The sequence below is a fragment of the Oryctolagus cuniculus genome, chromosome 3, assembly GCF_964237555.1.
Source record: "Oryctolagus cuniculus chromosome 3, mOryCun1.1, whole genome shotgun sequence".
In the NCBI taxonomy this organism is placed as follows: domain Eukaryota; kingdom Metazoa; phylum Chordata; class Mammalia; order Lagomorpha; family Leporidae; genus Oryctolagus; species Oryctolagus cuniculus.
In genome coordinates, this window is record NC_091434.1 from 7,251,261 (window position 1) to 7,265,298 (window position 14,038).

General features: G+C 46.7%; 1 protein-coding gene across 8 annotated transcripts in view; it reads right to left on the reverse strand.

Moving 5' to 3' along the window:
• DIS3L2 (DIS3 like 3'-5' exoribonuclease 2) overlaps nt 1–14,038 on the reverse strand; it is a 385,604-nt gene that overhangs the window by 223,843 nt on the left and 147,723 nt on the right. The window lies entirely within an intron of this gene.

A 14,038-nucleotide genomic window follows, 5' to 3' on the forward strand; every position in this document is an offset into this window, starting at 1 on the left:
TGTTTAACTTCCTTCTTAGAAAAACTTATAAAATGCACATTCACCCAAGAAACTGAAGCCACATTTCCCCAGGAAGAGGCAGTTAGGCTGTGGACCAGAAGTATTAAAAACACTTATGAACAAAAGCAGCAAATGACATACTTCGGAACACTTAAAATTCTGTGTCTTCTTTAAACATTCAATTTCCCATACAAAATAGTCGTATCCAACTATAGCAGAGTTTCTGGACTTGGGGGTCACAACCAATTCATGTGGCACCCACTCCAGAGCTGAGAGAGACTTGTACCTGTCATCATTTAGACACAACCAGGGCCAACATAGATAAATAAATCCTTTTCAGGACTGGCTGCCTCTTAGCAAAGGTTCATCTGAAAGCCAGCTTTTACCACTCAGGGCGTACTCTGGAAACACTGACATGATCTGACCCAAAGGGGCTGAAGAATGGTCAACTGTCTGCTTTTCCATCCACGCTAAAATTTACCTACCGAAGGACCCATCGGAGGCTGATTCTTTATTCTTTGCTACAAGTAAAAGCCAAGACAAACTTTCCCATTGTAGATCAGCCTGTCCACTAGTAAAAGAAGGCCATCATTCAAGTCCACCTTTTATTTTCAACCCGTGGTTCGGGATTCCAGAATCATCGGGTGCTTCCAGAACAGCTTTTTTATAATCTTGGGGAGGAAAAAACCCACACACATTGTTGATTTGTTGGTTCCATAACAAACCCTGCCAAATGTGTCCTGCAGAACAAGGTAATTCAGAAACAGAATAGGAGGCTAGAATTACCACAAACAAGTAAATGTGACTTACACGTATGATATCTGAGTTCTGGGTCACAAAAGCTGGCAGTCAAGACAGGGTAATGAATGGTTTTTCCAGGCAAGCGGCTTTCTGTAAGTCACTGATGCTCCATCTTACAATGGTGATTACTTCAGATTCCATCCCAACAACAGCGAGCCTTCTGCCCCAAAGGTTATACCAGGTTACATCCACAGACAGAGGGAGAGCCATGGAGGTGAGCCCAGTCATGATTTGCAGGTAACATATCTGAACACTGCCCTTTCAAGTCTATATTCACAAGGATTTCCAAGCAGAAATAAGGTGTTGTTCAAAGTTACATTCTAATCAATTAAGCTAAAATTTATAGCCTTGCAGGTGAGAATCATAGATGCTGTGAATGAACAAAAAGGACCGCAATGCCAAGCTGGAATGATGACTCACCTAAACACATTCCCAACGAAGATGCCCTGCCACACTGAACAGCAAAGGCACCAATTTAATGAGAGAATCAACTGTGTTATTTAATCCCAAGACCATTTATTTACTCACTTATTCCAAGTATTTACTGAGTACTGGGCACTGAAGATTCAGTGGTGAATGAAAGAAGTATGATCCCAGCCCTTCTGGAGCACACAGGCTAATGTGGGGAAGATATTACACAAATAATTACTGGATAAATATAAAATTATACACTGCGATGAGTGCTTAGAAGGAAAGAACAGTCAGTCCCAAGGGAGAAGGGGAAGGCATACATGACTTAGTTTAGAGGTGTGAGGATGTGACATTTAAGTTGAGACCCTGGAAGGTGTGTACAGGAGTGAAGAGAGGGACAAAGGATCCCTAGTAGGGAACGGCACAGGGGAAGTGGTAACAGCTGGAAGCAACTCACACAATCAAGGGCCAGAAGGACAGCCACGCAGCTGGAACCCAATGGGCATGGCAGAGTGAGGCAGACAGCAGTCAAGTCAAGCAGGGCCTTGCTGGAGAGAAGAATCTGGAATTTAAGCCACAACACAACGGGAAGCCCTCTAAGGATATTGTGCAAGAGTGGTGTTGTCAGAGGCAAGATTAGAGCAGGCTAAGAGTGGATGTGGGGAGATCAGCTAAGAATTACTGCAATAGCCCAGGCATGAGAGGAAAGAGCTGTGATGTGGGCAATGGAGATAGAATTAAGATAATGCTTTGGAGTTGAGCTGTGAGATTTTGGTGGTAATTAGGCATGAGGTTTAAGGATTATTAGATATAAGAAGTGATTACTGACTTCTGTAGCTGGGTTGATAAAAAGATATCACTTAAGAACGACTTAAGAGAAAAGGTGGGGTGGAAACTGTGAGAGAGGGAGAGAGAAACAAAGAGAAAGAGAGACAGACAGACACAGCCTAGAGGAAATCAAAAATCAAGAGTTTTAGGGGCCAGCATTGTGGCACAATGGGTCAGTCTACTTCAGCGGAGGATGGCCCAAGTGCTTGAGCCCTCGCCACCTATGTGGAAGACACGGACGGAGGTCCTGGCTCCTGGCTTTGGCCTGGAACAGCCCCAGCTATTGTGACCATTTTGAAGTGAACCAGTGGATGGAATCAATCTCTCTCCTCTCTCTCTCTCTCTCTAATAAATACATAATTTTTTAAAATGGTTCTATGAAGGTATTTAGAAAGTGAGGGAAGGGACAATGTTGTGTCATAGTGGGCTTAAGCCACTGCCTGCAAAGCCAACATCCCATATGGGTGCTGATTTGAGTCCCAGCTGCTCTACTTCCAATCCAGCTCCCTGCTAATGTGCCTGGGAAAGCAGCAGAAGATGGCCCAAGTGCTTGGGCCCTGCACCCGTGTGAAGAGACCTGAATGAAGCTCCTAGCTTCACATGGCCCAGCCTGGGCTGTTGCTGCCATTTGGGAGGTAAACCAGGGAATGGAAGATCTCTCTCTCTCCTTCTCTCCCTGTAACTCTGCCTTTCAAACAAATAAATAAATAAATCTTAAAAAAAAAAAAAAAGCGAGGGAAAATGCATAGTAGGAAAACACCATGCATGATTTCAGCTTCTTTTTGTACTGAAATAAACTCGCTCTCACTCTCATCTGCCCTGACCTTTCTGGAGCATCTCCTGTTTGAGGCCACCGGGGAGCAGCAACGCTGATGCTGAGCAAGCAGCCCAGCATGCAGACCTGGACCTCAAAGGACCTGTGTTGTGGCTCCAGACAAAAGCTTTGTGCTGGGAGATCCCGTATTTGCACTTTCCAGTCTAAACTGGAGAGAGGAGATTCAAACTCAAGGCTGTCCCACTGCTACATCCATGAAGCGCTTCTACTACTCCACACTGCTATGTGCACAAGTAAGGAAAAACGTGCTGTCACTGTGGAGGAGGCAGGAAAAGGCCACCAAGGAAGTGGCCTGGGGCTTGAAGGATGCACAGGGGTTTCAAAGGGAAATGAGGAGTCGAAAGGCAAAGATCATAACCTGTAAAAGGCCCAGCACTGGGGGAGCGCCTGACATGGCAAAGGTCTAGTAAGAGCTTTAGTGAAGACACTAACAGGTTGAAGACACAGCACCGGGTGCAAGGGGCCTGGGGTGGAGGAGGAAGACTGCTGGAGAGATGGGACAGGCCCCACGGTGGACTCTAGTTACTACCCAGTAATCCGCTATCTTCTTTCTTAGTAATAAGAACCCCAATTTTCAGGTGGGCAGCCGAGTTAAAAAGACCACATCTTCAGCCTCCTTATAACCACACACAGCTCGCACCTCTGTTTCAGCCAATAAAATGCAGGGGGAGGGGTTGTTGATGACTTCCAGGAAGGGTCCTTGAGGGCCGAGACCCAGCCTTCTACTGGAATGTGACAGTGTGCCCAGCCCTCTGTCACCACCCAGCACTCTTCCTAGTCCTGGAGGCCAAAGCACAAGCAGGCTTTCCTCTGCAGAGCAGCACACCAGAATGAGCTGGAGACAGCTCTCCCACGAGCCCTGGCCAGTCTCCCTCGGGCTGCTCTCATGGGTGAGAGAACCAAACCTCTTTCTTGTCTAAGCCATTTACATTTTGGGATTTCACACTATTCTCGGCAGAACATACCTAGCACACAGTTCCAGACACTGAAACTGACAAGCTTGGACACTATCCCCTAAGGCATGAGAAATGCCTGGGAAATCGTCTCCTGACAGTTTTGCGTTGCATCTGTGGGTGAGGGCTATGACCCGGGTACCAGTCTGCAGTGGAGCGGCAACCACCAGCAGTGGAGAGCTCGCTAAGCTGCTGACACCTCAGAGCCAGAGTTAAGGCAGCAGCAGTGGCAGAGAATGGAGGCGAGACTTGAAGGAGATTTCCAAGAAGAATGCTGCTAAGTATGTCTTCATCACGGCGAAGTTTAGCGTGAGAAAAACAGGCTTAAATGAAAACAGCTTTTGATCGACCATCAGGAATTACGCTTTGACAGAGCAACAAAACCCTATAATGAACTCCTGCTGAACAGGCAGTCACCGGCAGTCCTCAGCAAAGGATGAGCGTATGGGTCCTGCAGGCTTCAGTTTCGCCATTGAAGACAGAGCTGGCCCCAGCCTTCCGGTTCAATAATTCTAGAAACTGATACCTATCAAAATTCTTCATCTAAAAGAGTTTTCTAAAACATGGGTTCACTGCTAATACAAACAATTCTTCAAAATTCCCCGAGAAATACTCTAGGAAAAAACGTCCAGGGAAATCCTAATCTGTTTCTACAGACTATCTCAAGTTTCTGTGTTGTTGTTGTTTTTTGTTTGTTTGTTTGTTTTTGACAGGCAGAGGTAGACAGTGAGAGAGAGAGACAGAGAGAAAGGTCTTCCTTCCGTTGGTTCACTCCCCAACTGCACCACACCCCAATCACACTGCACCGATCCGAAGCCAGGAGCCAGGTGCTTCCTCCTGGTCTCCCATGTGGGTGCAGGGCCCAAGCACTCGGGCCATCCTCCACTGCACTCCCGGGCCAGAGCAGAGAGCTGGACTGGAAGAGGAGCAACCGGGACAGAACCCGGTGCCCCAACCTGGACTAGAACCCGGTGTGCCGGCGCTGCAGGTGGAGGATTAGCCTAGTGAGCCATGGCGCCGACTAAGTTTCTGTTTTAAACATTTATAAAGCAAAATGTCATGCCCTGCTGGAGTTGACACTGTCACCTGCACCTACCAAATGCAAATCCAAACCCTCATTTTGGTAAGAAACAGTATTCTTATTTGGCCATCTCCTATACAAACAACAGATTGAATAGTCCAATGACTGAACACTTTACAATCAAATGTTTTCAAATGATTTAATTGTGATACTAAGTGGGGCCAGTGGAAGAAAAAAGCAAGGAACTAGGGAAAAGAGTATGTTCCAATCTATTTGATTAAAAAAGGGGCAAACTCTGACAAGTCCAAGTTCATTCCATTTCTGAAGAAAGGGCCCAGAAATTTACAATTTCCAAAGAGAATGCAGCAAAAACAGCAATACCTATTTGTAAACGCAAAGATGTCCCTACTGGATCTCTGAAAACCAATCGACTGGAAGAGCCTGGAGCCTCTCCTCCCAGGGGAAGTAGCAAAGCTAGCGCAAGTCCTCACGGAGGCCAGGGTAACACACACTGGGCATAACCATTCGCCTGCTGCCAGCCTGCCAGGCAGCGAGGGCTGAGGGTCCTTCCTGCACCCACGGAGGACATCACGGAGCTCCCATCTTCAGCTCAGGCGAGTTCCTCACACCAAAGGAAAACCAGTGAGAGGCATGACGCCAGGGAGCTTCCACAGCAGGTCTGCCTGCATTGCTGCATTTCGTTCACACCACAGCCTCACCCCAGTGGTAAGCTGCTATTCCAACTTCACCAAGACAACAGTGCCAGCAGAAGAGCGCATGCGAGGATGCTGATGCCGACTCCACTAGAGCACACACACCGCGATGGGAAGGGTCACAAAAACCTGGACCGAGGCATTCTTTAAGGAATCATGGGACTCCCTGAAATGCTGGCATCAGCCCAGCGGAAGTGTCAAATACTTATGGAACTTCAGGCACTGAAAATGACCCTGGCTCTTCTGTCCTAAGGAGCTCATGCTCTAGAATTGAAACAAAGATGCAGGCAATTACTTAAAACACAGAGTGTTGGTAACTGTTAGCTATCAGGGTACCGAGGGCAATGAGAAGGGAGCCCAGCAGACTTGGCAGAGCAGCTGTCCCCAGAGCTGCAAACGGGAAAGCAGGGTGGGAACTGGCCAGGTGCCTGGGCCTGCAGAGCATTTCAGGAACAGAGAAGGGAAGGTGCAGAGGCACACGATCGAGGGTGAAACGGGAGGAAGGCTTTGTGCATCCAAACAGTTACAGGGACCTGACCGTGAAAGGTCTCATTTGATACTCTGAAGAATATGTATTTTCTGCTGTAGGGATGGAAAACCATTCAAAATTTTGAGAATAACATAATAAAAATTAGATCTGAAGAGAAGTCAACGGCCAAACTCTTGCTCCTTTGAAGATAACTTCCCTCCCACACACAGCTGCTTTTAAGATTTTCTCTCTGCCTTTAATTTTACGTAGTTTCCTCCTGACATATTCAAAGTTGGATCTAAAAAACAAATTCTACTTGGAATCATTGGTCTCCTTAAATCAGCAGCTGGATATCTCAACTGCTGTAATCTGAGTTATTGTCCTTAAATTTCATCTTTGCCCATTTTCTGCCTTATCTCCTTTCAGGGCCTAACTAAACTGACTGAAAACTTAACACTCTATTCACTATGTTTCTTGCCCTCTCCTTTGCATTTTCTATTTGTCTCTTCGGGCTACACTCTAGATACTTTTTTCTTACTGTCTTCCAGTTTTTAATTTTCTCTTCAGCTTTATCTAATCTGCTGTTAAACATATCCACTAAGCTTTTCACTTCAAACTATTTAAAGAAATATTTTTCCTTATTGAGTTTTTTTAAAAAAACTTTCATTTCTTGAATGTCTATTTTAGAAATTTTTTGATTACTTTTCCAACTATGTCACAATTCATAGCTGCCTATTTCTTATATATAACTTAAAGTGCTTCTTTTGTTCTTTAAACAGAGGAAGTGAATTTTTTAGACTATGATGATTTCAATATCTAATGACATTTTTGAATGATTACTTCTGTTGTGGGTTTTTAAATTTTTAAATTTTTGTTTATTATTTGAAAGACAAAGTGAAACAGAGAGAGTAAGGAACAGAGAGACAGAGAGAAATCCTTCATCTGCTGGTTCACTACCCAGATTCCCAAAACAGCCAGGTCTGGGCCAGGACGAAGCCAGGAGACAGGAACTCCATCTGAGGGTCCCGCCTTGGGGTGGCAGATATCCAAGCACCTGCACCATCATCTGTCGCCTTCCACACACGAGCAGGAAGCTGGATCAGAAGCAGAGGCGGAACTTGGTCCCAGACATCCCGGATGTGGGAGGCAGGTGTCCCAAGCAGCAGCTTAACTCACTGCACAACACCCACCTTTGTTTGTGGTTTCTTGACTTTGGAGTATGGGTTCCCTCGGTGCCTGCTCATATTCATGTGCTGGTCACTGAATAATCAGAGGCTTATATTGAAAACTTCCTTCTGATGAGAATCTCCACATGATTCTGCCAGGTACTCAGAAGCAGCACTAGTCCTAAACCAACTCAAGTCTTGAGATCCCTGAGGCTGACCCAGTTAGCATGGACCTGGGTACAATTCCATATGAGAGCTGGTGCGTTTCAGATCTACATACAGCCCTTTTGGGTCCCAACTTCTTGTAAGCAATCTGGGCTTCGTTTTTATCCTTACCACCAGCGATCAAATCTGCAAGGTCACTTTGGTTCTCCACTCTGATGTTAGCCTGGATATGCCTGTCAGTTCCTTGATAATTTATGAAGATTTTCTTTAATCCAAATATTTTTAGTTATTTCTGTGGGAGGATGTGTCTGAATAACAGCCCACATTACTATCAGCAAAAAATCCCTAGAATTTACATTTTAGAAATACTTTCGGGTGGCAGTGTGGAGCACAGATAGGGAACGGTGGTGACGGCTAGGTGGTGCTGATCCTCACGTCAACACAAGCTGGAAGACAGCAAAGAAGCATTGCAGTAACAACGCCCTCGCTGCATTGAGGCAGGAACCCAAGGAGAAAGCCAACAGAGAGGAGGCAGGCAGGGACTCTCATGTTTGTTTTTCTCAGCAGTCCCATGAAGGAAGATTTACTACTCTGAGTTTTAGAGAAAAACAATAAGAAATTCAAAAAAGTTAAGTAACCTATCCCAGGGTTCTTCCAAAAAGATAAGAGAGTGGGTGTCAGAACCCAGTCTAATTCCAAGTCCAAGCTCTTCCCATCACAATATGATGGAAGCTGAAAGACAGTTGGGTATTCCTCTGTGGGTTCCAATGAGGAGGGGAAAGCTACAGAAAAGTTCCTTAATTCATTTATAGGCAGACATGGAAGAATTTTAAATTTTAAAAGCTGTAAAATCATAAATAGTCATTTATATAATATCACTGCTTCCATTCACAGGGCTGACAGATAGTAAGATTTTTGAGTCATGAAACCTAAATTCAAGCCCAGATCCAGAGGTGGGTGTCTGGCAACGTGGTTAAGTTGTAGCTTGGGATGCCCACATCCCACATCGGAATGCCTGGCTCAAGTCTCAATTCCTCTGCTTCCATTCCAGTCCCCTGCCTGTGTACACCATGGGAAGCGGCAGTACGAGGGTCCCTGCCACCCATGTGGGAGTGCTGGATGGAGTTCCAGGTTTCTGGCTTCAGTCTTGGCTCTATCTGGATTCTGTGGGCATTTGAGGAGTAAACTGTCAGATACAAGATAAATAAAATAAACAAATGCATGCATACATAAACATTTTACAAAAAACTCGTCTTACTATTGAGACCTTGAGCTACTTAGTTTTGAATGTTGCTTTTCCTCTGAATTTCCTACTCTGCAGATCAGGAAGTTTCCATGAGTTACGTTACAGGTAGCACCCTGGCACGTTAGCAAAAACCATTAGATTCTATTAATGTTGTTTTTGTTAGCTCTTGCAGTAAGTTTTCAGTGTATATAATCCTTTTACCTTGGGCACAAGTGATTGAAAAGGACTGGTATACTGGACAAAGGCAACATTAAAAAAGCAGATCACATACCCTCTTGTGTAAAACGCAACCTCTAACCTATATCATAGGGTTAAAGGGAAGGTCAAATTGAATTAATGTGTGTAAACATGCTATAATGGTCAGAACATAGTAAGTCAATGATTTCTATATATTTAAATTGCATACTCTCCTGTATGCCTGGTACACGCTATGCTCCGTAAGGAGAGACAAGCGATGAAGCTGTGTACAGGCAGAAGCCAGGTCAACGTTAAGGAGTCTGGATTTCTATGAAGGCAACAGGGGGAGCTAGAGAAGAATGGAGGTGGGAGACATACGACTTGCGCATGAAGAATCTTGCGCCGGTTTCTATATGGGAAACAGATCACAGAACAGTGGGACTGGAGGCAGGAAGACCAGTTAGCAGGTTACTGCAATAAAGCAGGGAATGAAGGTCTTGATAGACAGGTATTTAAAAGGCAAAGCTGAAAAGATTATTTAGATGCTTGTGGGGATGTAGTAAGGATGGGCAGCTACTCAAGGGAGAGTGAGGTGTGGAAAGACTGCCTAACTTCCCTGTAATAGAGGTTCTCAAAGTATGGTTCCCTGGTCGGCAGTCATGTCACCAGGGAGAACATTCTCAGGCCCTACCCTTGTCTGACAAACTCAGAACCCCTGCGAGCTGAGCCCCTGAACCATATTTTAACAAGCCTTCTAGGTGTCTCTCACGTGGGAGCCATTGCTACAGATGGAGCAGCAATGAGACACCACAGAACAGACTTTGCAGGCCATCAGGTGGGACTGATGAGTCGGGGGACTGGGTGAGTTCCAGGGGTCAGCTATTATATCTGGTGCTTACAGGAAAGGTGTGGGGCTGGAAGCAGAAACGAGGGATTTGCCTGTAAAGAGGCAGCAAATGAATGAGCAGACTGGCTCCCTTAGAGGCTGTTCCAAATCAGAAGGGAAGAGAGCCTGGGGCAGGACAGTGAGGAGCACCAATATGTAAATCAGAAGGGAAGAGAGGCTGGGGCAGGACAGTGAGGAGCACCAATATGTAAATCAGAAGGGAAGAGAGCCTGGGGCAGGACAGTGAGGAGCACCAATATGTAAATCAGAAGGGAAGAGAGGCTGGGGCAGGACAGTGAGGAGCACCAATATGTAAGCAAAGCAGAACTAGAAGAGGCTGCAGAGGAAACTGCGTATGTTCAGAGAGGCAGGGGGAGCAGGCTCAGGTGGGGTCGGAAAGCAAAGCATCTCAGCAGGTACAGCCTGGACATCAGTGTCGCCTTACGACAGGTCACAGGGGACCCTAGTGGGCTAATTTTAATGAAGGAAATGAAGTGAGGTCCCGGGAAGTCGAGAAGGAGGTAGGGTGCGGGTGTGAACAGGCTCAAGAAGTGTGGCTGGTAAGGGGTGGAACAGTACAGGGCGGCAGCCCTGTGGAGAAAGAAATCATGACATAGTTTTAAATATTTTATTGCTTTAAGATAAAGGAGACTTGGACATGATTAACTGCTGATGGGAGGGAACAAGTAGAAGGTGTGGCTGCAGTGGCCACAATCAGGAAAGGGAGGTCCCTAGGAAGGAAGGGATGGGACCCACAGCCCCGGGGAAAGCAGTAACCTCAGTCAGAAGGCCACAGAGACGCCCTCCACCTCAGTGACCTGCAGGAGGGCACAGGTTAGACGCAAGCCTTGCCTCCTCGGGAACATCAAAGGCAAACGCTTTGTCTGCCGGGAGACGGTGAACCGCCGCTCCGTGCAGAGCCCCTTGCCCCACCGCTCCGTGCAGAGCCCCTTGCCCCACCGCTCCAGGAGACCCTGGGACACTGCATCCCAAAGCAGTGGCCCTGACAGGCCAGGGCGCTGAGATCAGCACACTGAAAGGAAGCATCAGTAACTCGTCAGCAAGCCCATCTTGTGTGCACACAGTTGGCACTGTGTGAGGTCACAGACATACGTTACCACATTTATATCCGCCGACAGCCCAGGCAGGCGGGGATTATCATGCCAGTTTTAGAGATACGGGAAACAAGACTCAGAAAGATCAAATAACATTTCCGCTCCTGGTTGCCAGCTAGGAAGCGGCAGGGCCGGAGTCAAATCTGCATCTCAAGGGGCCAGGGCTGTGGCGCAGCAGGTTAAAGCCCTGGCCTGCTGCCCAAGCATCCCATATGGGTACCGGTTCAGGTCCTGGCTGCTCACTTCTGATCCAGTTCTCTGCTAATACACCTGGGAAAGCAGTGGAGGACGGCCTACATCCTTGGGCCCCCGCTCCCACGTGGGAGACTCAGAGGAAGCCCCTGGCTCCTGGATTCAGATCGGCCCAGCTCTGGCTGTTGTGGCTGTTTGGGTAGTGAACCACCAGATGGAAGACCTCTCTCTGTAACTACCTTTCGAATAAATAAAATAAATCTTAAAAAAAAAAAATCTATGTCTCATGGACATCACCACCTCATCTCATTCATCTCATTCTGCCACACTACCTTCAGGATCTGAACAGCATTGATGGAAACAGAGATGGAGAAAACAACACAAAAACACAGCATTTGAGAGACACGATTGAGCGATGACATACTGGCTGAAGAGACTACTGTTTTGGACACGTTTTAGTTTGGGGTGACAAAGGACATAAACATGGTGATGCCCTCTGCCCATGCTAAAGATAACAGTTCTGATCTTGGGGTAGAGGCAGGTATAACATCAGTTAAGAGTAGACAGATAAACCGCGACTAGAGAAAGAAGCCCTCAACATATTAGCAGTGGTAAGATGAACATAGAATGACAAGCAGCTGCTCCCAAGCAGTGCAGAGAAACATCCCTTCATTACCCACCATCCCTCATTACCCACCATCCCTCATTACCCATCATCCCTTCATTACCCATCATCCCTTCATTACCCACCATGCCTTCATTACCCAACATCCCTTCATTACCCACCATGCCTTCATTACCCACCATGCCTTCATTACCCACCATCCCTTCATTACCCACCATCCCTTCATTACCCACCATGCCTTCATTACCCAACATCCCTCATTACCCAACATCCCTTCATTACCCACCATCCCTCATTACCCACCATGCCTTCATTACCCAACATCCCTCATTACCCACCATCCCTTCATTACCCACCATCCCTCATTACCCACCATCCCTTCATTACCCACCATCCCTCATTACCCACCATGCCTTCATTACCCACCATCCCTCATTACCCACCATCCCTTCATTACCCACCATCCCTCATTACCCAACATCCCTCATTACCCACCATCCCTCATTACCCACCATCCCTCATTACCCATCATCCCTTCATTACCCATCATCCCTTCATTACCCACCATGCCTTCATTACCCAACATCCCTTCATTACCCACCATGCCTTCATTACCCACCATGCCTTCATTACCCACCATGCCTTCATTACCCACCATCCCTTCATTACCCAACATCCCTTCATTACCCACCATCCCTTCATTACCCACCATGCCTTCATTACCCAACATCCCTCATTACCCAACATCCCTTCATTACCCACCATCCCTTCATTACCCACCATGCCTTCATTACCCAACATCCCTCATTACCCACCATCCCTTCATTACCCACCATCCCTCATTACCCACCATCCCTTCATTACCCACCATCCCTCATTACCCACCATCCCTTCATTATCCACCATCCCTTCATTACCCACCATCCCTTCATTACCCAACATCCCTCATTACCCAACATCCCTCATTACCCATCATCCCTCATTACCCACCATCCCTTCATTACCCACCATCCCTTCATTACCCACCATGCCTTCATTACCCAACATCCCTCATTACCCACCATCCCTTCATTACCCACCATGCCTTCATTACCCACCATCCCTTCATTACCCACCATCCCTCATTACCCACCATCCCTTCATTACCCACCATCCCTTCATTACCCACCATCCTTTCATTACCCACCATCCCTTCATTACCCACCATCCCTTCATTATCCAACATGCCTTCATTACCCAACATGCCTTCATTACCCAAGTTGCCTGCATTGTTCTAATTTGCAGACTGTTGAGAGACCCCGAGAGTATTCCTTCTAATAGGATATGGCCACTCTCCTCACCAGTGAGTGAGTCAGAGGGGCCCTGGATGGTGGGGTCTTCTGACCCCAGCCTGCATGATTCCCGGGCCTTCTCACTGATTCCCATCCCCAGCTGTTGACTGCATTAACCTCAACACCCCCTGCTTCTCGCTGAGCTCTCTCTGCTCTACATCTTTCGTTGCCCGGGAGAAACAACTTTTAAATTTCTCTCTACTGAAGTTTTAATTGGCTTTTAGCCTCATGGCTCCCAAAAGACCCAAAACGCAGGCACACATGCTTCTGCGCTTCCATCTACAGCTGGCTTTAACTTACTAACGCTGCCTCTCTCAACAGATGAATGGTTCCTCCAAGCTGAAGCTGACTTCCACCTGAGTTCTTCTTAAAGGGACCAAGCTGCACATCTTACTATGATGTGATCATTTCAAACCAGAAACACGGTGTTTCATAGGACCAGACTGGTGTTTCTTACCTACCTTCCAAGGACTAACCATCTATTATAACTGAAAACGTTAACAATGTGATAAGCTATCCTAGAGAGTTAAATAGAGGTTGGCCTCAAAGTATGGGGAGTTACACTAGAGGAACTGTGTCAGGTTTGGGGGTCTGCATGCCCAGCACAGTCACAATTTCACTCTATGGAACACCTCCAAGTGGGGTAATGAGATCCAGCCCACTGCTTGGGCAAAAGGGTAAGAATTAAAATTCTGCTTCCCCAGGAGCCAGTCCCTTTTTTCAGTTCATTTGCTGTGACCTGAAAATAGCAGGACCACAAAGTGATCATTACATGGGAAAAGAAACCAGACAACTTTAAAAAGAGGAATAAACTAATGTTTGCAGACAGCATCATTTCTGAAATCCAGCGAACCCCCTGGGAAACAGAACAATGCACCACTCAAAAACAGCTAATGTCTGAAGCATCTCCGCTGGAAGACTGCTCCTCCTTAATAAAGTAACAAGTGCTAGCTCTGGATGCAAATCAGGCTAACATGGATGACTGCAGCCAGGTTATACGGACATGGATGAGTCACTGGTTTTGACGCCAAATTGGCAAATCCACAGGTTTTATAATGGATGCTACATGGCTGCCGTGGGGAGAAAGAACACAGTTACTAAACA